At 35.5% G+C, this 24595-nt stretch overlaps 1 long non-coding RNA gene across 4 annotated transcripts in view; it reads left to right on the top strand.

Annotated features, from left to right (window-relative positions):
• LOC140520990 (uncharacterized) overlaps nucleotides 1-24595 on the top strand; it is a 37005-nt gene that overhangs the window by 1659 nt on the left and 10751 nt on the right. For 2 of the 4 annotated variants that reach the window (XR_011972745.1, XR_011972743.1), the window contains exons 1-2: nucleotides 14409-15134; nucleotides 19409-19522. This is a non-coding gene — a long non-coding RNA (uncharacterized lncRNA). Of the gene's footprint in view, nucleotides 1-1618; nucleotides 1809-14402; nucleotides 15135-19408; nucleotides 19523-21406; nucleotides 21519-24595 lie in introns of those variants that run through there. The other 2 variants (XR_011972744.1, XR_011972746.1) reach the window with 2 other exon arrangements.

The following is a 24595-nucleotide window of genomic DNA, read 5'->3' as shown; positions in this document are numbered from 1 at the left end:
GAGTTTCTGAGACATAATGGAATAATAAAAAAGAAAAAAAGAGATGGTTGTCCTGGGCCCATCCTGAAATAAAAGTTGTAGAATTCATAGTGCTCCAAATCAGTATCCAAAGCAGTAGGCACATTATCCTTCCTAGTGAGACTCTCTTTATATGGGTCTCACTGTCAATCATATGCATTTAGATCAGGGCTGTATTGTGGAAAGTATAGAAAAAGCTTAGACTTGGAAGGCCTGAGGTGCAAATCCCTTAAACTAAGCAAATAATTTCAACCCTTTGAGTTTCATTTTCCTTATCTGTAAAATGGTAGTTTAGGACATTTCTAAAGTCCCTTCCATTTATAGTGGTTTATCAGAAAACAAAGCAAATAAAAAACAACCTGTTCTCACAGACACAGGTTAATTGAAAGGGGAAAAATAGATTGAAGGAAAAAAAAGCAGAATATTAAGTTAACGCATTTGCATACAAACATTACAAATTTATCTATTCATTTAAAAAAAAGTGTTCCAAAGTTCTCCATGAGACCACACTTGGCCTGTTCACAGTCCCCATCATGCATGTGCTAGCCAAGGACAGTAACAGTCTCAAAGAATTAAAACAGGCATGTATCTTCCACTGAACACGGAAGGTACAAGATTGTCATAAAATACTCAGAAATGGTGTTTATTGTGCCCAGACTCTAGAGTATCATAACAACTTAACTATAGACATGAGACACCATTCCTAAGGGTTATTATGCACACCATTTGCTGTCCTGAATACTTTCCCAAAAGCATCTATTCTCCAGAAGAGAACATGATATAAAACAGTTGCAATAACATGCATGTGGCTACAACCAGCATTCTTTCTCTGCCTCTCTGCATACTCTTGTTCTCTTAGTGAACAAAATTGTAAAGGGCCAAGTTCCACGTGCAAAGGTTGTATTGCCATTTCCCCTTAAATACATGGACCATGGGCTTTCTGTGTAAGGACAGAAATGTTAAGCAATCTACCAGGGCAAACTCTTACATGCTCCCTTCCCCACCCCCTGCAGTACTGCTGTGTTGTCTTACCTAGGAAAGGGAAGTGTGTATGGCTGAAAATAATTAAATTCTTCTTATTTTTCATTATTTTAGAATTCAAATTTTTCTTACCCCAAATAGTCTGAATGACAAAATTTAATCATATACCCAAAAGCAAATGACAATTTGCAACGTTGGTCAAAATTTTAAACTTTTATGAGTACAGAAATATTAATCTTGTCCACCACCAAATACAATGTAATATAATTTACATTTGATTTGGAAAATGGACACAGGCTTAAACATGGTATTAAGACCACTTGAGCTACTGAATTCCAGATTTCAAAGGATCATACGTTGGCAAGAACAAGGAGCAAAAGTTGCATCTTGGAATGAATAGATCTTGAAAGCAAGCAAATTTTATAAAACTTTCAGCAAGAGGTTATAAAATATGTGAGGAGAAAATAGGATCATCTATCTATCAAAAATTATAAATAGAACAAGATGCATGGTATGGAAGTCCTGGAATCCCAGACTAAATTCAAAGGGTGGGGGAATAGAATGGAACATCCCAGACCCCCCTGGTACGTATGTTTTGATGTTTTCCTTTTGTGTACAGTATTGATGAGTGTGTAGTATGCTCATTGAAAAACCAGCCCTCAGTAATTGTCAGGGATCTTCATTCTGAGTGCAGACTCTACTGGAAATTAATTGCTTCGGTGCAATCTGAACCACATCATAAATGCCATGTAGAAGTTGGAGGGAGTGAGGAGGCACTGACAGCTCTATCCGCGCTGTTTCATTTAAAGGTGGGTAAAACACACTGCGACAGAAGTGCTCTTCATCAATAATTTAGTCCGCAGTGTAAAGCCAAGCCGTGCCAAAGATGCCAGGGGAGCCGCTACCTCCCTGGTTTTAATGACACCAGCAGGGAGGGGTTGAGGGGCCAGCTCAAATCAACATTCACTGCACATCTGGGCATGTCGGCAGATGAAGATATCAAGGACTGAGCTGACAGGACAAAGGGTTGAAAAAAGAAGTGTAACCTAGAAAACCTTTACTTTGAATTCTTTGTATAAATTCAAGGGAGATGACAGTTCCTAAGGTCATCTTATATGATAAAACTTCAGTGATCTATGTAGACAATTTTAACCCTTTCCACAATGTAATCAAAGAAGCCACAAGTTAAGTTTATATTATTCACTTTGGGACTAAAATATTCCTGTTAGTTCTCCAAATAAGACTTCTTTTTAATGAGCCAAATGCTAACATGGATGTGTCTGACTTCATCTCAAAAACCCTAATTATAGTGCCTCAGAAGCCCCACTATAGTTGAGGTTCACTTAGAGTTTCTCCTACCGTAGAGGAGCTTAATATCTTTGTTATTTCACTTCTCTGCACCAAAAACTTAGAGTTTTGTTTGGGAAGTCCCATTGTAAAGAAATAATACAAAATTATGTTAACACCCTCTTTTATATCAAATTCTCTTTTTTTTTAATGGACACTGATTTTTCAATATTCAGTTTGGCTAGGGGGTGTGGAGGTAGACTCCATACGAAAGTTTAATGATGGTTTAGGAGACATCAGGATAGATATTTATAAGAAGAATTTTCTCCTATTCTTCTGAGGACATCATGCATTCTCACTTTGTGGTGTTCTGAGAGCCCAAGAGACCTAATTTAATTATCCTCTCTTGTGTTTTATATATTTAAAGGATATCACAAGCTCACTTGTGGCTGACTGCATTCTCATATTAGGAAAGATTCAGCCAATCCTTATTGAAGAAATTTAAAACATTTCAAATCCACCCCCACCATGGTTTTCACTCATGATTCAGATAAAGTTATCTTTTATAAAAAAAAAAAAAACATTAATATAGTTGATATTTAGGGATTCAAGATATTTTGTTGTTAATGTAATGAACCATATTTGACCAATATTATAGAATATGTGTAGGTTACAAGTGAGATCAAAGTGATATTTAATTTCAATTTTCTAATAATGCTTCCTCTCAGATAAGTAAAGTTCAAATTATTATATTTTATAAACCAGAAGTGAGAAAGTACTATTCACATTTCATAGTATAAATTCATATGACAGTATAGAGTAAGATGTTCCAAGAGTTTAGTGATACCAGTTGGCTAATCTTTCTGGCAGGATGAGAATTGTGTAACACATATTAGAATAATTTCTTTAAAAATACCTTTGCACAAGTCAGTCTGGCTATAGAATTCTACTAACCACACAGAAAGTTTATAGCAATAATGTTCAATACCTGACTTTGATGATTCCTTGAATGACTGATTCTCTACTATCAAGATCTAGTAGTATATAGCATACCTTGACAGTTATTGGGCCTATTTCTAAAAACAAACAAATGATTGAACAAAACTCTATCCACTTCAATTAAAGTATTGATTGGAAATCCTAATGCCAATGATAGTTTAGCTAACCCAATAGGGTTTGGCTATAGCCACCCAGATTACCTTGCTTGGTTCCTATCAATATTTTCAGTTTAAAATTAAGGAATTCTAAATGTGTTATTTAGCAGAAAGAATTGAGGACTTAGAAAAGACCTGCCACTGGGAGAAAAAAGTGACTTTTTGGTCAAATCCACATATTAAAGAAATTTCTCTAAAGTAACTGATTGGCACATCTGACCTATATAAAAAACTAGTTAGTTTGCTCTCAAAGCAAAATCCCTAAACTACTTAGTCATAATTTTCCCATTTTTATGACTGAAAAATAGGTAGAAGGTGGATGAATGACTTGCTCAAAGTTATGTGCCAGGGGAAAAAATCTGAGTCAGGATAATTTTATAGCCCTTGGCTTTCTTCATTGTATCATTGCTGCCTTTCTAGATACAATAGATAAGTGTCCTACTTAAAGAAAAATCCAACATACAAAAATCCAAACTTGAAATTACATCTAGGAGAAAATTTACCTTATCAACTAAACCTTACCAAAAAAATTTATATAGGAGTTCTACATTTAAACATTTGTTTACAGATACATTTATTAAGGCCAGGGAGTACTGTACTCATAGATGACTATAAATTGCTTGTAGAATGTTAGTTGTTCAAAATCATTCTATGAAATTTCATTGATAATTAAAGATACAAATTAGCATAACTTTGAGGTATCATCTTTCCCCCATAAAATTGGTCAAAACAAGGAAAATCAGTGAAATTCAATGCCAGAAATATTATGTTTTTTAAAAAAGGAACACAAACTCACTGCTGGTAGGATTACAAGATAGAATCTTTTGGGAAATCAGTCTAGTAGCACACAGTGTAAATTTCAGAACAATCAAGCCCTTTAACCTAATAATTCCATTGTAATTCCTAATAATTCCAATACCTTGAAAGTATTACCAAAAACAAACAACTCCATCATCTGTGATCTATGCAAACGTTTCTCCAACAAAATTACACGCAATTACAAAAATCAAGATATCCTAAATAATCACCAATGGGGAAAGGTTAAATATATTTAATGCTATTAATGTAATGGACTTCTATGATGATATCAAGATCAACAAGAGTAGAGAATAAAAAGAAATTTGGAAAGGACTTTATGAAATAGTGAAAAATGAGAAAATCAAAATCATGAGAAAGCTATGCACACTAACTATCCCCAATATTTTAGAAAATGGATAAATAATTCTGATATAAACTGGTAGTATTTGAACAGCTGTGATACTTTATGTATTGAAATTAATTTGGATAGATATAGTTACTAAGTAAGTCTGGTTGATTATGCTATTGGCTAATATTACATTTTTAAAGTAAATATTTCATTTTAAAAGTTTAAAAATTGATAAAATGTTTCAAGAATACATTTATTATATATACCTGTATAAGAAATCGTTCTTACCTACTACCCCAGATTGGTTGAACAGTGAAGAGAAGCCTGGGAGAGGAGTTTTTATAGACTAAGTATTAAAATTATATATGGCTCGTGCCATATATTTCTCAAGTTAGAGTCCACAATCCAAATCAAAGACGCTAACAACCTCTCTAGGTTAGCAAGTAGGCACATACTATTTCCCAATTCCCAGAATAGAAACTGATGTAATAATTAACACTAGCCTGTTGTCATCTTAAATAGAAGTAGAAGATAATGTATTGGAGTTCAGATCCAAAGGATGACATTTTTTAAAAGCCATTAAACAGTGTTATTTGGTTTAAATAGTAGCACCATAGGAAAAGATTTGAAAATGTAGCTGCCAATTGTGCTCTGCTGATTTGCAACTTTCTTTGAGGAACTAGAAAACATGAGTTGTTTAAAATACCTTTATAAAAAGCTCCTAATTTCTTTCTGACTGAATATCATTCTTTCTCCAAAGAGGGGGAGGAAGTTCAGGGAGCTGGAAGTTGGATCACTCTTTAAAATGAACTTAGATTATAAGGACAGCCTGCCCTATATATGCAAAGGGAATGTGGGAACAGTCAAAGGTATGGATTCCAAGTCATAAGTAATAGAATTTCCATTCAAAACTGCAAGGATAAGCAGAATGAGCAGCGTCACCTCCAGAAGCTGATGAAATACACCAAGAGGAGCATATTCCTAATGAGAAAAGGAATTCACATCAGAAAAGTCACCAGGGCTTGAGTATAACATGGTATTTCACAGACCTCAAGATCAGTCTGTTTATTTTATCTACACTCTTCCCCTAAGACACAGCAGTCCATAAAAGTGACAGTAATGGGCATATTTTTAATTAAGCATTCTTTTATCTAGAGCTCCACAAAATTAGCTTCTACCTCCCCATAAAAGTTAGGGTGACAGCTTTTTTTTCTTACTCTTATTAACGAGGTAAATGATGCTCAGTTTACCTCGGACCACCATCAACTGCTCTGAGCTAGTCATTAAAGTTCAGGGGTAGCCAAAGCCCTGCCTGAGTACATAATAAGGAGAGAATGGAAGACAAGTTGCTTTCTTTCCATTCTAGAACCTGCCACAAAATTCACTCCTTCTTTTAATGGTAGGAAGCATTTACTTCATTTTTGCATTGTATCATGGAAATTTCTTGGGATTAAAAATGAATTGTAATGATCTTTTGCCCCCAAAAGGTAAAGATGAGCTTCTATCTTGCTCAGTTTCTACTTTTTTTGCCTTATGTTTTAGAATTGTAGGTTTCTATAGGCCAAATAAATTTGTCATACAAGTTCAAAGTGAAGCAAAAGACAGAGTTTGGAAAGATGACAGATGAGAAACAAAAAGAAGGTGAAGAAGGAAGAAAAGGGTGGGAATGTTAATTGCAAGAAGCAACTCTTTCTAGATTAATCACTTTGTATCGAGCCAGTATATTTAATAATCTGAAATAAAAACCATATATGTACATAATTGAGAAATTTTCTATAGGTTAAGCAAACAACTTGGGACTCTAAGTAGGTGTAAACCTCATTAGGCTTGGACTTATTAAGAGTCAAAATAAAACCACTTAAACATGGCATAAAGAGTAATAGGGTATGTTGGAATGCTGGACCCCCAAACTAACATCTACCACAAAAACCAATGGATTTAAGTTCCTATAGAAGTCCAGTGCCTCTCAAGAGACAAAATCATCACTCTGAACATTCAGTCCCCTCTCTTTTTCCTCTGTATCCATGGTGGAAAATTACAAGAAATGTTCATGACCATAAGTTGTGTAACTAGAAGAAAGGGTGCCATTACGAAATGTAAATGGCAAAGATGACTAAGTTCTCAACAGCTTGGACCATTCTGTGAGGCCTAGGAGAAAGCTGGCATTTTGGATTTCTGTGAGAAGGTCAGAAAACAGTGCAAATTGAAAGGCTAAGGGAAAGAAGAAAGCGCAAGGGAGCAAAAAATTTTAAATACACTCTTTCTTGTTCACATAGATTTGCACAACATGTTTTCTTGAGTTTGAAATCCAATATATAAAAAGCTGACTATTTATATATTTGATTCTTTAAAAGCAATTAGGAATACAAAGCAGATGGTCCAGCATTGTAGATTTCCCTTTTCATATTGCTTAAACACTAGAGATCAATAAGTCTAATATAAACAGATGATTTCCATAGCAGGGTTTATAATTAGCTGGCACTGAATGTGTCCAAACTCTAAAATAATTAGCAGAAGCATGTGGCACACCATTAAAACCTTGTGGCTTGTCTGCATTTACATTTATAATTATTAAAGTTAATTATGATGCTTGTGGTGTGGTTCCAAGCTCCTTTACAACTTAGATTAAAAAAAAATTTTTTTTAAATCCTATAACTTCTTTTCTAACCTTCCTTGAGCCTCAGGAAAACACTGATCTCAGACCAAATTAGGCAATGTACAGTAGGGAAAAAATATTTTTGGAGAATGAAGGCTGACTTTGTCATGCAGGGGAGTCTCTTCTTCAAGAGCCAGTAGCTTTCTCATCTGATAGAAAACATTTCTATCCCCAGTCTAAATTTTATTCATAATTATGGAGATAGCTAACATATCAATACATGCCAGCTTTCAAGGTAAAACATGATTTGAAAAATTGGAAAAATATCAAATGTATCTTGCAGTCCATATAAGAAAATAATTTTGCTCATATTATATTGGTTCAGAAATGGACCACCCTCAAATATATGCCACATTCTGTATCAATGTTCATTCTAGTCTGCTGGCTCATCTAATAGATAAGACACCCCAATGTATAAAGTACTGAATAAAAAGTCCTTGCTAAATGTTAACCTGTTTACAGAACTTATAGCATGATTTAAGTCTTGTGATGGACTTAGGAGAGATAAGAGTTGAATCAGAAACAAATTTAGTAGCATTTTTATACTTCGTATTGTCCTGAGGTCCTTTATGAGGTAATGAGCATCTGTATTCATACATAAGCCCTTGGGATCTGGGAAAGTTTCCTAGAATTCAACTTAAGCCATGAAAGCAGCAGTCAGTCATCCAGTGACTCATCTCCCTCATTCATCCTCTCAACTATGATATCCAAAGATCATAAAGAGCAGAACCATAACTAGAGATGACATATAATAATGTTGCTTTCCCCAGGAATCAGTGCCCGAGAAATCCTAAGAAGTAATTACAACTGGTTAAATTCCATTGATACAGGTCAGAGACAGAGCCATCTATCCACTCCCCTATCTAAGCTATCCACTCCCCTTCCCTCATGAGTTGATCTGACAGACTTAAAGTTTTGTAGCATCCCAAGCCTCCAGTTCTCCTTCGACTTTGGATAGCTGGAAAAAAATCTATCCTTCCTAGAACTTATTTAGATATATAGATTTTATGTTTGAATACTCTTTTCTCTTTACTAGTGCAAACATTTATTTATCACTAAAGTCACTCATTTAGAGAAGCATTTGCCACTCAATGTAGGAGGCAAAATGGATGAGAACACCTATCGGTTCTCCATTATATTAATAATCCTATGTGTTTCAAAGCTATTAATAATTCGTATCCCTAAAAGAAAAATTATTTGAAAGGGGAAAATATAGATATATATATATATATATTGCTATTTGCATAAAATAACTATCATATAATTGGAATATTACACACAGCTATCACTGATCCACAGCTACCTCAGTCAGGGCAAAAGGGAGACAACCTGCAGACCACAGACAAACTTTTAGACCAAGTTATGGGGAAAAGTTCAGTGAGGACCAACTACAAATTCCATACTCACCCCTTCTGTGGAAGGCATCTGCTGAAATAAACAAGACAGAAAGTAATTATATGTTGCTTTCAGATATTGGAAAAGCAAAGTATGGGAGGAGAAGAGATGGGGCAGAAATTAAAGCTTATTTTTAGACCAATATACTGTAATACTCTTCATCTAAAATCTCAAAATAATTGTCACTTCAGGGTGCCAGTAATATCTCCCCAAGGTAAAAACAAACAACTTTTTTATAGGAAAAATTTAAACAATGAAGGAAGATTTCTTACTTAACATTGCCTGACAAGGCATGAAAGACATTCTTATTCTCATGTCCAGGCATAGAATTTCAAATAATTCTCTGATCGTCAAGCTTATGCTCAGGTGTTGTATGATGATAATTATAAAAACCAATGACTTGGGGGTACATATATTTTTAAATTTGAAAGAACCGACTAGTGTTAAATAATCTTGCACTGTCAATCTTTATAAGAGCATCAGGTCTGATATACACTTAAATATTCTAAATCAATGTTTCTTAAATTTCAGTCAGAAAGTAAGTAAATGAATTTTAATGCATTATTTTCTCCCATTTGTCCTTTACATATATATACCTGTACTAGTCATTTATTCACCACTCATTAATTCCTTCATTTATTAATTCCTCCATTCAATCAACCATTGAAGAAATACTTATTAAGCACCTACTATGCACAAAAATTAAAAAAAAAAACAAAATAATTCTCAATCATAATATTCATTTTCCAAATACATTTAAATGACTTATAATTCTAATAAAATATCTAGTGGCTTCTAGTTATAAGACCATTAGTTAGTTATTTCTATTACTGCCTTTGAGTTACTTCACTTAAAATTTTGATTCTTCCAAGACCAAGTTGCTCCATGAGTTGTATCCACCAGTATCACTAGGAGAACACTAAGGTCAAGGGATACCCTTCTTTAGCAGTGAGAATTTGGGGTCATTAAAAGTTTTATGAGATTTCCCAAATGCAATAAAATTTACTCTCTTCCTGATGGTCAATTTTGGACCTAGCTCACTATCAAATTGCAGTATACATCCATCACGTTTAAAGTGATGGAATAACACAAGGTACTATCCATCCATCCGGTGACATTTTTCATCCAATTGGCCTTTCCAATGTAAATGGTTGGCTTAATCTTTTTTGCATTACTCTGGATCACATTGAGAAAGTTAAGTAGTACATTAGAACTCTATGTAATTAATGTCACCAGCAATTAGCATTTGGAAAACCTCTTCATTAACAAGGAAATTTTGTATTTGAACTCTGCAGGTGATACCTTCCATGACACTATCAAGAACTTTTGATAAGAACTGTTTTATACTTTGCTTAATATTATTACTCAGTGTGTTATTGAATAATATTGCTGTTGTAGTAACAATCATAAAAAATAGTAAAATTCTAATATATGTAGGAAACAACTCACTGAATGAGGTGCATTTTATAATTTTTTTTCCAAAAAAATAAAGTTAAGAGATGAAATACAGCAGGATTTTATATTCGATATAATATACCCCTTAGCCAGTTATAAGACTGTGAAGATTTGGTCTGCTATGGAAAACCATCTTCTTATTCTCTTTTTATATTTTCATTGAGGATTTTCCCAATATATACATAGACTATCCTCATAAATATTTTTTAGCAATAAGAAAGTAAATATGTGGAATGGTAGTATTGGGTCAACTTTATTTTTGTAAAATAGTATTCTGTGATCTTTTCTTTTTTTTTTAAGAATTTCTTCTTTAAGATTCAGAAAATTAATCCCTGGGTGCCCTTAAAATTGTGTCACCATAAAAAGAGTTATGCTATGTTTTTCTTTAATTTCATCAATTGCTAAGACTGAATGTGCATGGTAAGAGAAGAGATAAAAGGGGAAAAGATGAATCAAGAAAATTCTTTCCTTTGTAAACTAAGAGAAATGGACCAAATCATTCCTAAGATATTTTTTGACTATAGAGTCTATGTGATTCTAGTCCAGTTCTTTTATTTTACAAATGAGGAACCTGAAGCCCAGAAGACTAGGTGTCTTGCCCAAAGAAACATTAACATTAAGTGACAGAATCAGGATTTAGATCGATAGAAAATATGAGCAGGTACAGACAGTTGCATTCTTAGAGAGAATATCTATCTACCAATAAGAACAAGGCAGTTTTCTTTCCATTACACCACACTCTCTCACTAGTATCTTCAACAACAAGGGTTTCCTAAATACCTGCTATGAGCAAGGCACTTTTCTAAGCACCAGGGGATTCTAAGGTGATTTAGATGTGGTACCTCCCCGCAGAAAACTTACAGTTTACTTGCAGAGCCAATGTATCCATACATCCATATGCATATACAAAAAAAAAAAATACATAAGAGCTGACACACATGTAAATACATGCATATAAATGATTTATACACACATATGATATCACTTTGGGACTTTCAATGTTCTTTACATATATTATCTCATTTGATCTTCACAGCAATTCTTTAAGGTAGATGCTATTACTACTCCTATTTTACAGATGAGGAGACTGAGGCTCACAGATGTTAAGTAACTTGCCCAACGTCACACAGAAAGTAAATGTTAAATCTTGCAAGCCTAGGTTTTCAAAATTCAGCATTAGATGTACACTAAGCACACACAGAGAGGCAATTACAGGTGCACACACATATATGCACACTAAAAATGCAAGTTAGAAAATGACACCTGACTATTGAGTGGTATAGGCAATATGCTTTATCAGAATTCAGATGAATTTGGCTAAGACGGCGAAGGCTTCATGGATTTGAATGAGTCTTGAAAAAAGTCGGTAATATAAATTTTATATCTAGTAAATAGAAGAGTATAAAGAAAAACTGGATGGCAAGAATGGACATTAAACTTCTGGGGTTGTGGTTAACAGAGTAGATCATGTTGGTCTTAATCATGGGCTAGTACTGGGAAGCATCAAGTGAAATTAGGAACACACTATGAAGGGTAATGAATTCAGGGTTTAGGAATTCTGGTTTTATCCCTACAGGCAATAGGGAACCTTTGTAAGTTTTCAAGAAGCAAAAGTGGTAATAAGAGACACAGACTATTTTTTCCCACCCATATTATCTGGATAATGATTTCAACTGTCAACATCATTCTGCCTGTGTTTGACACAGCCTTATTCTTTAGAAGAAGAAAAAACTGAGGTCACATCCTTTGCTTGGGTATTTCCATTTCTAAAGCCATCAGGAGAAAGGCATATCTCTCAGCAAGCAAATCCCCACCTTTCTCCCACCATATCTGGGTATATACCATGTCCATCATACACTTTCTGGCCCACACTCCTGTTTCCTCTGGCTCAAGCCAGACCAGGAGATGTCTGGAATGTAACAAGGTAGCATTAGCCTGCCAACTCTATTCTGTTAGCAAATTTATTTTCTTCTCTTAGACTGATGATAAAAATGTCACGGTATGATGCTTTAGCAGGCCCAAGAGCTCCCACCTACAGCTGCGGGGCTCGAGTAGAACTCGGAGCCAAGAATGCCATAAGGAGAACAGACACTGAGTCTACCAACGCTGCTCCTTCTGCACTGCTCATTCTCCTGCTAAATGATGCAATGGGACCCCCTCAGGGATTCTGAGTCTGATCATGTTTTTCTTGCTATTTTTTTCCTGCTTCCATCTTCCCTTTACTAAAGCAACCCAAACTGCTGAATTTTTCATGAAAGAGATAATATCATTGTACACAAGATAATGGCATTCAAATACATCCATCTGCTTGTTAAGCTCTGACTACATTGATTGCAATTCTCCTGAAAGAATATTTATAAAAATGTTTTTTCTGCATTTGTGGTGTAAAATATTCACATTTTCATAAGTGAACTATAGAGAGACCCTTATATGTACCTAAGATAAGAGGGGAAAATGAACTGAGAAATTTAAAAATGGATCTTGGGATTTACCCAAGAACAATCATTTACACCATTCTACATGATGAATTAAAAAGCCAGGTGAGTTTTATGACCAAATGATTTTGTTCTCCTATTAGTTATAGAAATTATAGTAGAAAACTGAATTTTAGCTCTGAGAAATGAAAACTCTTATATGGTTCAATCAAAGTGGTGGGCACTTTAGAGAGCTGTGTCATTTGCTAAAATGACAAGTAACACATGCAAAGGACAGTTCTAAGCTTCAGATGAAGGGGAGGAGGAAGACAGAAAGCTTCCCCAATTAATCTTTGATAGTGACCCTATGTCCACAAATGTTATAGAGGAACTAGGAAGGAATTCTATAGGCGGGGAGAAGCCAGTGTATCATATCTCTCTCTGACCTAGAATTTGGTCCCAGCTTTTAGAACGGTTAACCATCAAACTGAGTTAATTAATTAATTTCCACTGTATTGCATTTGAAAAGTCAGAGTTTCCTGTGTCCCCAACCTAAGATACAATGATCTAACTCCAAAAAACATCCATCCCCCACCCACTGTCTTATATACACTACTCTTGTTCATTTATTTCACTCACTGTTCTAATTCTTGTTCTAGACTTCAGAAGTCAAACAGAAAATTAATTTTGCATATTGGTAAAATATCCAGCCATTATGCCATAAGACATTGGTTTCTCTGCATTTTTTTTTGTCCTCTTCCACCATAATCATGTTGTGTTAACCAGACTAGATTCTTATTTGAATAATTGATAAGACATTTTCTAACTGGCATGAGATTTTTAATTGAATGTTCAATTAATTCAATTACCCCTAGCATTCCTAAATTCTAGACAAAGATATTTTTTGTCCAGTATGAAAACAGAATAAGAAGTTCATTTCCCTGAGTACTGTTTTCAATCCTTCAAAATAAAGAGATGACATGTTGTACTTAACCTAAGTAATCTCCCAGTAAGAAACTCCATTAGGGTCTTTAACACTCACTGACTATCACAAAGCATTATACAAATTTCTTTTTAACCATTCAAGAGAGCTTCCAAGGAGCTATTCATGTGTCTTATATCCAAGAGTTCCTCCATTAAGGTGAGATGATTTAGAAGGAAAAAATAGGAAGTATTACAGGAGCAATAATCATGCATATCTTTTTGACTGACATACAGAGCAAGACAAGGGAGGGAAGGGAAGAGAAAGAATACATGTTTTACACATACTCACTATTAGAAGCTCTGAACTAATTGATCTGCATTTGTCTTAACCAAAACTCAAGAGCAAGAAAGAGAAAAGACCTTTGATGCCATGAATTTGTCTTGCTTGTATTTATGTGTACGCTTAATTAAAAAGAAAATTACTTTTGGCCATACCAATTTCCTTTTATTCTTTCAAATGGAAGCAAACCTCTTTTTCTTTATAACATTTTTTGATCTTTCATGAAAGAAAAAGTGTCCAAATAACTGCCAGTGATTTAAAACATTTTTGATGTTGATAAATATATCTTTTTACTTTCATGAATTTAAAATTTTAATGGGGGTTCTATTTAAGACTACTTTTTGGTCTAAGTTCTCCAGTTTTTCCAGGAGTAATAAAGACCATATGGAACATGAAACCCTCAATGCACAACACATAGTTCCCATTACTGCTAATGGCAGCTCTGTACACCAACTAAGGGAAACTAAGTCCCCGGGACATTTGTTCATATATTTCTATTTAATGATTCAGCATTATGAGCAACAGATTCCCCTGGCATTGCACTAGATTCAAATAATGCCCCACTACTTAGTCCAGAAGCTTTGGTCAAGGCAGGAACTGTCAGTATACATTTCTGTTAACAGATTTAACTGTCATCGGCTCTAAACTGAAGAATCTAGGTGACTGAGACTGCAGTGGCAATAAAATGTTTCCATTTTATTTTAAATGTCAGTGAAAAGTATAGTAATAACAATAAGAGCACTGACACTACACATCCGGAGGTTAAAAAAACAAAAGTAGAAGCCCTGTGAAAAGAACGTGAAAGGCAGCTACTGAGCTTATGCCCACACATGGAATGCAGAAAAAGAATGCATCTGCCATATTTCCTTTTCAGCTCTGAAGCACAATGTAGGCAACGATATAATATAAAATAATGAGGAAAACTCCATTATTCTTCCCCTTCACATACCGTGTCACGTTTTAACCACTAACCAAGTCTTAGCACATCTCCTAATCCCGTCATGTCTTTGCTCTTATTCATCTCCCACAACTAATTTTCTCATATTTTCCATCCCCAACCAGGATATAGTGATGTGTAAATTACTTATGGCAAGCAAATTTTTTTACTTGGTTTCATTTTGTAACAACTCTTCACTTTGGGAGAGCAAATAATAGAAATATGAATATAGAAATACAGCATCGATGGTGTTATCAGCCAAGAATTATCACCTGGACAAAGAGTTATTTTCAGAAGTGAACTTTGGGACTTCAGCCCAGCAGAAGGACTCAACCAGTATGCAGAGCACATGAGGACATAAACTGTAACCGATGCCATGCAAGTTCTGAGCTAAGTTTTAAGCCTACTTCCTCAGAGATCAAAAGGGTAGGGGGACAAAATACAGCAAAGAAATATTGGGGGGGTTGTATCCATGAAACAAATATTCCTTTGTGAAAAAAATTCAAGTAATTAAATGGACCTAGGGTGCTACTCATTGGCATGCTAACAAATATGGTAAAATAGTGAATGGGAACTGAAGCAAACAGCCAGTGAGGAAAAAGACACTTTACACTCATCAGGGTGAGCCAAAGGGATAAAAATTTTCCACATGCTTCAGGATATATTCTCCCATATACTCTGTATTAAGTTACTCCTGAAATTAAGTCAACAAGCATTTATTAAATACCTACTATGTTCCAGGCACTTTGTTAAATCTTAGGGACACAAAGAGATGCAAAAATAGCCCCTGCTCTTGAGGAGCTTACAATCTAATGGAGGGAACAATATGTAAACAATGACATATAAATAAGATATATACAGGATAAACTGAAGGTATCTCAAGGGGTATGTACTAGCATAAAGGGGGATTGAGAAAGGCTTTTTGCAGAAAATTAAATGAAACTTGAAGCCAGGCAAATCATGAAATAGAGGCAAGGAAGAGAGAATTCTAGACATGAGAGATAGCCAGTGAAAATGATTGGAGTAAGGAGTGTCTCTCTCATTACTGGTGAGAAGACCACTGTCCCTGGATATGCAGTACCTATAGGGGAGTAAACTAGGAGAAGAATGGGAAGATATGAGGCAGTCAGGTTATAAAGTCCTTTGAACAATATACAAAGGATCCTGGAGATGACACAGAACCACTGAAGTTGGTTGAATGGATGGGGTGACCTGTACAGAATTATGCTTCAGAAAGAACAATTTGACAGCTGAGTAGAGGCTGGACTGAATTAGAGAAACACTTGAAGCAGGGAGAACAAGCATCAGGCTACTCCAATAGCCTAGGCATGTAGTGAGGAGAGTCTACAAGAGGGCAGAGGCAGTGTCAGAGAAGAGGCTGGCTAGGTGGGACAGTAGATAGAGTGCAAGACCTAATTTCAAACCTGGTCTCAGAGACTTACTAGCTCTGTGTCCCTGGGCAAGTCACTTCACCCTGTTTGCCTCAGTTCCTCCTCTGTAAAATGAGTTGAAGAAGGAAATAGTAAACCTAACTGGGGTCACAAAGATTCAGAAACAACTAAAAGCAACAACATATATAAAAGATATTATGACAGCAGGTAAAATTGATAAGACTTGGCAACACATTAAATAGGGAAAGGGGGTGGTCAAAGGCTAAAGACCAGGAGATTCCCCCTGGATTCCAAACCTAAGTAACTTGGAGGACGATGCTCGCACTGACATTAGCAGGGAAGTCAGAGAAAGGGTAGGGTATTGAAGGAAAGACATTAAACTTGGTTTTGGACATACTGAGTTTAAAATGTTTATAGACCATCCACTTAGGGGTGTCTAACAGGTAGTTGTAGACATGAGACTAGAGATCAAGAAAGAACTTAATGGATCTGAAAATCATCTGTGAAGAAAACAATAGAATCCATGGGAGTTGATGAGATCATAAAGAAAATTTTGGAAATAGTATAAAAGGAGAAGAGAGAGGAACAACCACTGTCAGCAAGAAGAGTCTGGACAAAAATCTAGCCAAGGAGACTAAGAAGGAGCAGTGAGATAGGAGGAAAACCAGAGAGAAATGTCACAAAAACCTAGAGAACAACGTATGAAAGAGCGGATGGCAACTGACAGTGTCAAAGACTACACAGAGTCAAGAAGGATGAGGACTAAGGCAAAAACATTGGTAAATTTGAAGAGACTATTTTAAGTTGAATAATGAGATTTGGAAGTCAGCAGAGAATTAAGAAGACAGTGATATGAAAGGAAGTAAAGGTACAGAGTGCAACCATGCAAGAGAGGATAGATATAAGGTGATGGGTACCATGGATGAATGAAACAAGTTAGTGTACTTTGAGGAAAGAGGTGGATATGTTTTTATATAGGATCATTCCTTGCTTCTCAGGGCATAGATAGTGAGCTGGTGGCAACACCTGATCTCGATTCTGACTCCCAGATCACTGTGGGTCATTCTTTCAACTATAAGAGCTAGAGATTCCAGTCGCTGCACCTAGAACAGAAGGTAAGAGAAGGAAGGCAACAAACATTTACATAGTGCTGCTATGTTCCAAGGGTACCTTGGCGGTGTGAATGGAGATAGCTGGCCTGGAACTAGGAAGACCTGATTTCACATCCAGCGTCAGACACTTACTAGCTGTGTGGTCCTGGGAAAGTAACTTCACCCTGTTTGCCTCAGTTTCTTCATATATAAAATAAACTTGAAAAGGAAATAGCAAACCATTCCAGTATCTTTACCAAGAAAACCCCAAATGGGGTCACAAAGACCGAACTGACTGAAAAATGGCTGAAGAGCAATAACATGTACCAGGCATTGGCCTAAGTCTTATGTAAATTTTATCTCATTTGGTCCTTAAAATAACTCTGTGAGGTAGGTATTATTATTATATTCATTTTATAGACCAGGAAACTGAGGCAACCAGAAGTTAAGTGAGTTGCCCAGGGTCACTAGTGAATGTCTGAGGCTGAATTTTAATTTGGGTCTTCCTGACTCCATGCTCAGCATTCTAATTACTGTCCTTTTTGTAGCCTCTAGAAGAAGAACAAAACCACAGATAAAAGGGGAAAAAGAAACAGAGAACAGAAAAGAAAAATCAAATAGGTCAATAGCAGAACTCATTTCTGCGCTCCATTTGGCCTTATATAGAAAGAAATCTCAAGGCCCTTCCCCTTACAGAATAATTTTTAACAAGATATTTGAATAAATGATTTAACACACTCCTCCATATCTATCCTAGAAAGAACCAAAGCAGTCTCATACTCTTTGCAGACACTATTAGTTATGACTACATACCCTGTGTGAAAAAGCTTCCTTCAGATCATGCAGTTAGATAACCAGAACCACTTACAGAATATCCAAATGTGCTCCAGTTTTTCCACAGCACTTGCCTTACACATCACTACTATTTCCCTAGAAGCTATCTCCTCAGCATCCTCCACATGAAGAAGTGCCAATTGTGCAATCTGATGGGGTCTCCACATGCACCAGACCTCCATTACAAATTAATATTACTACAAGGAAACATGCAAAAACTGTAACTCCTAAAGAGCACACTTCAATGACTGTTAGAGGTATTGCAATAGCTGTTGGTATGGGGAAGTGAAATGTTTCAAGGATCATTAAAGACCATGATGAAAAAAGATTAGTCGCACTAAAGTGCAAAGGGAAGTATATTCAAAAGTTAAAAACAATAAAGTATTTAAAAACCAATTGAGCAAAACATTAATTAATCATCAGAAAATATACAAAGGTCTTCATAAGGACCTTGTAGCTGAAGGGAGTATCATCCATCCCTGTACAGTAAGGAAAAGGCTTCTTGAAATTTAGAGAACAGTAAAAAAGATTATTAGAAAATAGCTATTCATCATTAGTCAAGAAAAAATCGTCAAGAAAAATACAAATACTAGAATATTGAAGTTTAGAAAAAAGGTATTTTTTACTTTTATTTATGAAATTCACTTTCCATTCAAAGATATACCAAAACCATTATCATAAGAAGTCCACGTGAGTCTGCAAGATCATGGTATGATTATTCAACTATAAAACGTCCACCTCAAAAATGTTTGGGAGATTGTTTGCTTCTGGATACCTGGAAGTCTTATCCCCAGTGAGGAACTAAATGAACTTTGAGAATAACAAAATAGTTAATAATAAATAGCATTTTTATAGCACTTTAATGTTTGCAAAGTGTTTTACAAATATTCTCTAACTTAGTCCTCACAACAATCCTGAAAAACAGGCACTGTTATTATCTCTATTTTATAGATGAAGAAACTGAGGTAAACTAAGATTAGATGACTTGAAATATATTGATATGCTTAGGAAAAAAGCTGTTCCAGACTTGCAAAAATTCCCATATGGAAGAATACTACCACATAGCCATATATTATGTCACATCACAGGTTAAGAAATTTGTCCAAAAGATGGTGATAAAGATGCTTCAGTGGTCTAGAAACTAAATGGATTTAAATACCAATGAAAACCCTTGGTCTATAATTATAACTAAGTCTAGACTTGGAGGTTTTTGTAGGGTAATAATGAGATATAAAGTTGAAAGATAAATTGGGGCCAGGTTAGAGAGTTTTGAATGCCCAGGTAAGCATTTTGTCATTTAATGGATAATCATGGTCTCTTAATGAAAAGAACTACCTTCTAGAACCTATTGCAATAACACAAATACCTTTTGTGACCCCTTTAGGTCTTTCTGAATACAAGTGGATATGAGAGGCATAAAGGAAGATTGTTGAATTCTCTGGAATTCTCCCATCTGATTCCAACACAAAGATTACCTAGTTTATGCTGTGATTCCTAAGTACGTATGAAAATTGGTGACTTAGGAATTAAACTTTGAAGTCAAGAAGGCATATGGAAAAGTTAATATCTTAGTCTAATTTGAATGCACTTGTACATACTTGCTTATCTTTTCATTACCCTCCAAGTACAATTATGATCTATATCCTATTCTTGCACCCCATGGAATTCTCAAAAGACTTCTAGTTGAATTACACCTTTTGGGGCAATTGTACTCAAATTGTCTTCTGTGCCATCTTTTCTCAATTCTTCCTTCTTATCTCATTGCTTTCATCTGTTTTGTGGCCAAGTAAAAAATTTGTCTTTACAACTATTCTCACAGAACAGCTAAAAAGAAGCTTTCTAAAAACTTTACTTAAAATGATATCAGAAACAGATCACATTATGAAGAATCAAGAAGTTTTTTGGAGGGGCAGGGGATACAAGAATAAGTCTAATGAAAAGGGATTGTATTTTATTCTTGAAAAAAAGAAAGTCTACAAATTTGAGAGTCATGAAGTCATGAATGTTGGAAACTCAAAATTAAAGAAGAAATAATTTTCATTTTTCCATTTACCATTTTGGTAATTAATGCATTTGAGTAAGGCAACCTAACAGGATGAGTAAAGGACTGATTTGTAGTCATTGGGGATAGAATTAAAAAAATTTTAATACAGAAGAAAATAGTTGAAATGTTTCTAAATATATGGAGCTTATATTATATATTTTTATATATATTATCACTATCAGTCAAATATTACATTTAGTATATTTTAATGTTTATAAATTAAATTGGGAGGAAGCATAGTTGATAAAACTTGGAACTTGTAGTTAGGAAATCCTGTTTTTGAGTTCTGATTGTGACATACTAGTAAGATGACCCTGGGTCTAGTAACAAACTCTCAATGTTCCAGGTAACTCTCTCAAGTGATAACTTACTGGAGAGTTACTGATGCACAACAAAGGAGGAAAATTTCATAAAAGGAAAATCTACCCATGGAATCTGGAACAAAAACTAAGTTATGATGTGTTATATCCCTAATTCATACATGTGAACCTTACAGAAAACACCTTGTTTGATGCCATTTTACAAGTTCAATGCTTCTCAACAAAGAATTGCTTAGGATAACAGTGTATCCTGATCTGGTAAAGATTTCAGTCCTAGAATGAATAAGCCCTATTTCCATTCATGACCTTACGTCCATATCCCAAGAGACATCTTCTTAATGTCTAGTAATGGCTTTAAGGGATTAGAAACCTGTGCTATATGACCACTAGGTAAACTTCTTGGAATTGTATCTCAAGTCAATCAGTGAGATGATGTTTTGGGAAGGATTATCTTGGTTCTCACCAGCCTTGATCAAAAATAGAATATTCTTTAAAAAAAATTCTGTGCAAGAGACATAAACACAAAATATATCCAACCTTTAGAAAATATTTAACAACCTATGGAACAAAGTTTATGTATGAGAAGCAGGGCCACCTTCCAGACTGCAAATGCAATACAATTCAATTAACAAATGTATCATGACTAAAATGTATATGTCATTGTGGTTAATGCTCATAATATAAAGATGAAAAACCATATACTTTCTGTCTTCAATGAGCTTAAATTTCATTGGGGCAATTCACTGTAAAAAGATGAGAAAGATTTGTGATTTAATCGCCATGATGAATTCAATTCAATGCAACAAACATTCATTCATGTTACACCTACTATGTGCCAAGCACTTGATGAAAAGGGCTGACTTACAGGACAAATAAAGTCATTTCCTTGAGGTACCACAAAGCATTACTCAATTAGGTTCACTGAATGCAAATTTTATAGGCTGGGCTTTGAGCCCTTATCTTTCTAAATCTAAATACAGCACTCTCTCTACTGTGCCATACCACTTCTCTTTTACAGAAAATAAGGCAGAAAATCAGAGGTAGAAGCATATTACATTGACAACTGTACAACGATACCTGACAGTGGAATAAGGGAAGAGATAGAAGGAGAAAAATCATCCATGAAGCCTGTAAGAGCACAACAACTTGAAACCATTTAGCAAGGCCTCCCCCCCACACTTCAGTAGAATGCTGATAACAACAGACCACAGCACAGTACAGCACAGTGACAAAAATAATTAATATTCCTAAAGATAACACTGAGCAAGTCTGTATCTTCATCCTCATCGCTCATTACTCCCCTTCACACACTCTGTGTTCCAGCCAAAATGGCCAATCTGTTGATCCCTATATATGACATCCCATCTCCATCTTTGCCCCATGGCACAGCTGACTCTTGGAATCCCTAATCCCTTAAAGAATACACTCAGATTCTGCAGTAGGCCTTTGCTGATCCCCCCTAGTCTTAATGCTATCCTCAGCAATTACTTGTGTGCATTTCATATTTGCTTATTTATCTGTGTACTTGGTGTTTTCCTGCAGTAGAATGTAAGTTTAAGAACAGAGAGTTTCATTCCCAAAACACCAATTGCCTATTGGAAATTTCACACTTGATGTCCCAGAGATGTCTTAAAAACAACATATCTGAAACTGAATTCATTATATTTTCCCCTAATCCCTTCCTTCTCTTCCAAGCCCTATTGTTTTGAAGGAACTATTATCCTTCTAGTTTCTCAGGTTCCCTGCATATCCAGGCAGTTCCCAGATATTTACTTCTACATCTCTCACATGCTACCCCTTCTCTCTGCTCATACAGCTACTACCTTAGTTCAGGTCTTCATCACATCCCACCTAGACGATTGTAAAAGGCTCCTAATTGTCACTGAATCAAGTCTCTCATGACTACAGTCTATTCCACACATTGTTGCCAAAATAATTTTCCTTAAATAAAGATCTGTTCATAGTACTTCTCTACTAGACCCAGTGACTTCCTATTGTCTCTAAGATAAAATATAAACTATAAACACCTCTGTTCATCTTTTACAGCCCTACCTAACCTAGTATAGTGCTATCTCCAAATTATTTATGCTTGAATAAGTCCCAATTTCATAGTTTCACTGGTGAAGTCAACTTTAATTTTTCTGTTTCCTATGCTGATATGTTCATATCTCAATGAATTGTGTGGGAGGACTATATGTATATGTATATATACATGTATATACATGTATATATATATACATATACACATACACATATACACACATATATATACGCGTGTATGTATGCATACATATATATGTATGTGTGTATATATCTGGAATCACTTTATAAAAGATGTGAATTCCCCCAAAAAGATGGTTATAGATTATACTGTATATTGAATCATATTTTTAGCACTATGAATGGTTTGATTTTTTTAAAAATACTACTGTAAATTTTTTTGATACATTAATAAACTGCCCTAATATATTATCCATGTAAATCAAAACTGAGTTTACAGAACACAAAATCTGACAATTTGGTTCATTCCTTAAAGAGATCAGATTTGGAGGATTATGGTTACCTTTGGGTTTCTTTCCTGGTAAAATTCTTCTATGTTAAATTCCCATAATAAGGTTTCATGTGTGTAAATTTTATTTTCCTCCTTAAGAAATCAAAGTATTATGGGGTTCTTGCTCTGGTAATCCCGGATTTACTCTGTGAAGTTTGGATTCAAAGGGCTATACTTGAGGACCTAGAGGGCATACGTGACTTCAAGGCCACAGGTTTCCCACCTCTGCTATGCTTTCTCAACCTCTGTGATTCTTGTATATGTTGTTCCATAGAGGATCTTCCCAAAGTTCTAAGGACCTGATCCCTTTTTGTTACTTATCTACATTCCACTCATTCCAAAAGAATCCAACTCAAATTCCACTTCCTCTATGAGGTCTTTTGAGATCAATTTAATCTGCATTGCATTTTCCCTTCTCTGATAATATAAATTTCATAATTACTAGCATTTGGCTTGGTTTGGTTTGGTTGTTGTCCTTTGTTTTTGAAAAGGACCAAAATGACATCACCATGATAAAGTGAAGTTTCAGTGTGTCCTACTGTGGCTGATCAGACCAAAATGAGCTTGGAATGCTCTACCACAGATTGGGCAGAGATAGTCCCTGTGAATATTTGGGGTAGATACCCCAAATTTGCGCATCCTACATTCACTTTGTGCTGTCTCAATTCTGCTTTGCTCATAGAGCACAGAACCTGGTGGGCACACCATGCTGAGTGGTCCTGTGCCAGTGTCTCCCATTCACACAATCAAATCTAAAGTTCTTGAGAGAGACCTTGAGAGTGTCCTTGTATCACTTCTTCTGATCACCATGTGATCACCTGCCCCATGCGAATTCTTCATAAAATAGTCTTTTGGGCAAGCTTACATTTTGCATTTGAATAACATGACCAGCCCATTGGCTCTCTGAAGCATAGTTTGAATCTTGGCAGTTTCGTTCAAGTAAAGACCTCAGTGTCTGGTACCTTATCCTGTCAGGTGATCCTCAGAATCTTCCTAAGGCAGTTCAAATGGAAGCAGTTCAGTCTCCTGGCATGGCGCTGGTAGACTGTCCATGTTTCATAGGCACACAACAACAAGGTCTGCACAACAGTTCTGTAGACCTTCAGTTTGGTAGTCAGTCTAATACCTCTTCTCTCCCAAACTTTTCCTCAAAGTCTCCCAAACACTGAGCTAGCTCTGACAATGCATGCCTCAGCCTCATTGTCAATGTGTACGTCCCTGCAAAGTACTTTACCAAGGTAAGCGAACTTATCCACAACATTCAAAACGTCTCCATTTGTTGTAACCAATGGTTCCATGTATGGATGGTGTGGCAGTGGCTGAGTGGAGCACCTGTGTTTCTTGGTGTCAATCATTAGGCCAAAATTAGCACAGTTTAAGGTTAACAAAAGTGCTTTATGTACTTTCTCATTTTTTTTATCACATATTCTATTTCCTATAACCACCCTATGAATTAGACACTCCAGATATTATTATCTCCATTTTGTAAATGAAGAAACCAAATTTCCAAAAGCCTTATTTCGTTGCCTACTGTCACTTAGCCAATACATGTCAGAGGCATGATTTGAACCCTTATGTGCCCTGATTGATGGTAAGTAATTCCCTCTTTAAGGATACCAAAGCATTATATTTGCTGACAATAGGGGGAAACCATTG

The sequence above is a fragment of the Notamacropus eugenii genome, chromosome 1 (genome assembly GCF_028372415.1).
Source record: "Notamacropus eugenii isolate mMacEug1 chromosome 1, mMacEug1.pri_v2, whole genome shotgun sequence".
NCBI lineage: Eukaryota > Metazoa > Chordata > Mammalia > Diprotodontia > Macropodidae > Notamacropus > Notamacropus eugenii.
The sequence above is the reverse complement of the archived record's forward strand: the minus strand, read 5'-3'. Positions and strand labels throughout refer to the sequence as shown.